The following is a 3400-nucleotide window of genomic DNA, read 5'->3' on the forward strand; positions in this document are numbered from 1 at the left end:
AGCAGCGTTCATGAACCTTATGAATAGAGTCTTCAAACCTTATTTAGATATGTTTGTTATCATCTTCATTGATGGCATACTAATCTATTCAAGGAATGCAGAAGATAATGCTAGTCATCTCAGAATAGTTCTTCAGACTTTGAAAGATAAGGAGTTGTATGCTAAGTTCTCGAAATGTGAGTTCTGGCTTGAGTCTGTGGCATTCTTGGACCACATAGATTCCGGTGATGGAATTAGAGTTGATACCCAAAAGATAGAGGCAGTGCAGAGTTGGCCTAGACCCACATCTCCAACTGATATTAGGAGTTTCTTGGGTTTAGCTGGCTATTATAGAAGGTTTGTAGAGGGATTCTTGTCTATTTCGTCTCCTTTGACCAAGTTGACTCAGAAGACAGTTAAGTTTCAATGATCTGAAGCTTGTGAGAAAAGCTTTCAGGAATTGAAGAAGAGGTTAACTACTGCCCCAGTTTTGACCTTACCAGAAGGTACTCAAGTTTTTGTGGTGCATTGTGATGCATCTAAAGTTGGTTTGGGTTGTGTGTTAATGCAGAATGGCAAAGTTATAGCCTATGCCTCTAGACAGTTGAAAGTTCATGAGAAGAATTACCTAACCCATGACTTAGAGTTGGCTGTTGTAGTATTTGCTTTGAAAATATGGCGTCATTATCTTTATGGTTTTCATGTGAATGTGTTCACCGATCACAAGAAGTCTTCAGTATGTGTTTAGTCAGAAAGAGCTTAATCTCATACAGAGAAGGTGGTTAGAGTTACTCAAAGATTATGACATGAGTATTCTTTATCACCCAGGTAAGGCTAATGTTGTTGTTGATGCCTTAAGCAGGTTGTCTATGGATAGTATCGCCCATTTTGAGGAAGATAAGAAAGAGTTAGCAAAAGAGGTGCATAGACTTGCACGACTTGGAGTTCGATTAATTGATTCCACAGAAGGAGGAGTAGTGGTGATGAATGGGGTTGAATCATCATTAGTGTCAAAAGTAAAAGAGAAGCAAAACCAAGATCCTTTATTGCTTGAATTAAAGGCAAGTGTTCAAAAGCAAAATAAGTATTGGCTTTTGGAACAAGGGGGAGATAGTATTTGAGGTATCAAGATAGATTGTGTGATTGATTTCAAGGGTAATTGGGATGATCACCTATCTCTCATTGAGTTTGCTTACAACAATAGTTACCGTGCTAGCATCCAAATGGCTCCATATAAGGCTCTTTATGGGAGAAGATGCAGATCTCCTATTGGATGGTTTGAAGTTGGTGAAGCTGGGTTAATAGGACCACACTTAGTTCATCAAGCTATGGAGAAAGTGAAAGTTATTCAACAGAGATTGAGAACAGCGCCGTTCGTCAAAAATCCTATACTGATGGTAGAAGGAGGGAGTTAGAGTTTGAAGTAGATGATTCAGTTTACTTGAAAGTTTCACCCATGAAGGGTGTTATGAGATTTGGTAATACGGGGAAGCTTAGTCCCCGGTATATTGACCTTACAGAATATCCAAGAGGATTGGCAATGTAGCTTATGAGTTAGAGCTACCACAAGAGTTAGAAGCGGTTCATCCGGTATTTCATATTTCCATGTTGAAGAAGTGCATGGGAGATCCTTCACTTATCATACCAACTGAAGATATTGGAATCAAAGATAGATTATCTTATGAAGAGATTCCGGTTCAGATTCTAGGTCGGCAAGTTCGCAAGTTGATAACAAAAGAGGTAGCATCAGTCAAAGTCCTTTGGAGGAACCAATTTGTTGAGGAAGCTACTTGGGAAGCTGAGGAGGATATGAAGAAGAGATATCCACATCTCTTCGAATCCAGAGAAGTTCCAAATTAAGGTACTAATCCTTTCTTGGAATTTATTTTTAAGTTGGCATGTTGTTTTGCATTTGCTTGTTGGGTGTTTGAACTTGATGTTACCACCCTTAGCCTAGTAAGAGTAATCTCATTCGAGGATGAATGTTCCCAAGGGAGAGATATTGTAACATCTCGCAATTTGAAATAGCTAGGAAGAAGCTAAGAACTGGAAATAGTCATTTTTGAAAATAACGAAAATCTGGAAATTTGTTTAACTTAGGAAAATTGAGTTTTTGGTCAACTTCAAACAGTCATAACTCCTAGCTCAGAATGATTTAGGTGTACTTCCAGATATGGTTGGAAAGCTTTTGGAATTATCTTTACAAGGCCACCAAGTTTGCGCATTTCCGAGTTTGTATGAGTGAGATATCCCCTTTGAAAGTTGGGTTGTTCAAATAAGGAAAGGTCCACTCCTGTTTTTATGGGGTATTTTAGTCTTTTCCTTGCTTTATTATTTTAATCCATTTTTAGGAGTTTAATTTGGGTCAAATCAGATTCTAGTCAGTTTTAGAATTTTCAAATTTACGCTAGGGCTTGGAGAAAGGAGAAAGGAGGAGAAAGAAGAAGAAAGGGCAAGATTCATCAACATCGATCAATCTAGTTGTGGTTTTTGGCAAGGATTTAATTCCTACCAGGTATGTGAGATTTTCATAACTTTGGAATCGTTCTCCCACGTGCCAAGCATATTTATTTCAGCAAGGATTCGTCCTAAAAGATTTTGAAAGTTGATGTTTTTGATACCTATTCATTGATTTGATGTTGTTCTTGAATTTGGCTGATATGGGGAAGTTTCTGAGATCGTTACGTCGTATTATAGAGTCGTTTTAAGTTAGGTTCTTAGGTACATTTTCTGGGTATCTGTATCTAAAAGGAATTTGATAAAAAGAAGTGAGTTTGGGTGAATTGGGGCTGGAAAACGAAGAAGAAATTTCGTCGGACGAAATTAGGAGATGGTGGCGCGTCGCGGACTCAGTCCCCAGATTTTGGAAAAGTTGTTCGCGTCGCGGAGCCGTCACGGAGTGTTCTGCCTAAAAAGTTAATTTTGAAACCGAAATTTAAATACCTCTCCGCGTCGCGGACCCACCCTCAAGTTTTGATATTTCGATATTTTCTCATGTTTATCTATCTAAAATCATTTTTAAACATCATGAGATCTTTCCTATCACAAATCCTAATCCTTGAATCCATAATTCAATTCAAGGAAATTTAATAGTCAAGTCAAGAAGTCAAAGAGCTAAGTCAAGATAAGTTCTTAAAGTTTTCAAAAGTCTTTCACAATCGTATTAACTTTGTTTTAAGACTTAAGTTTCAAGTTAAGTAAAGAGTAAAGATTTGAAGTCCATCTCTACAACGGAGTATATGGGAACTAAGTATTCCCAAGAAGTTTATAAATGTTTTCACATTTTGAGAAAGAAATGGAACATCGATTCCAAGAGAGCTTTTAAGCTAAGTTTTGAGTAATTATCTCAAATCAAAGAAAGAGTTTTGTTTTTACAAACACATAAGCTAAATATATTTTGGGAGTAGTATTGAGCACCGAT

This window comes from Solanum tuberosum, unplaced genomic scaffold (genome assembly GCF_000226075.1).
Source record: "Solanum tuberosum cultivar DM 1-3 516 R44 unplaced genomic scaffold, SolTub_3.0 scf00042, whole genome shotgun sequence".
NCBI classification, from domain to species: Eukaryota; Viridiplantae; Streptophyta; class Magnoliopsida; order Solanales; family Solanaceae; genus Solanum; species Solanum tuberosum.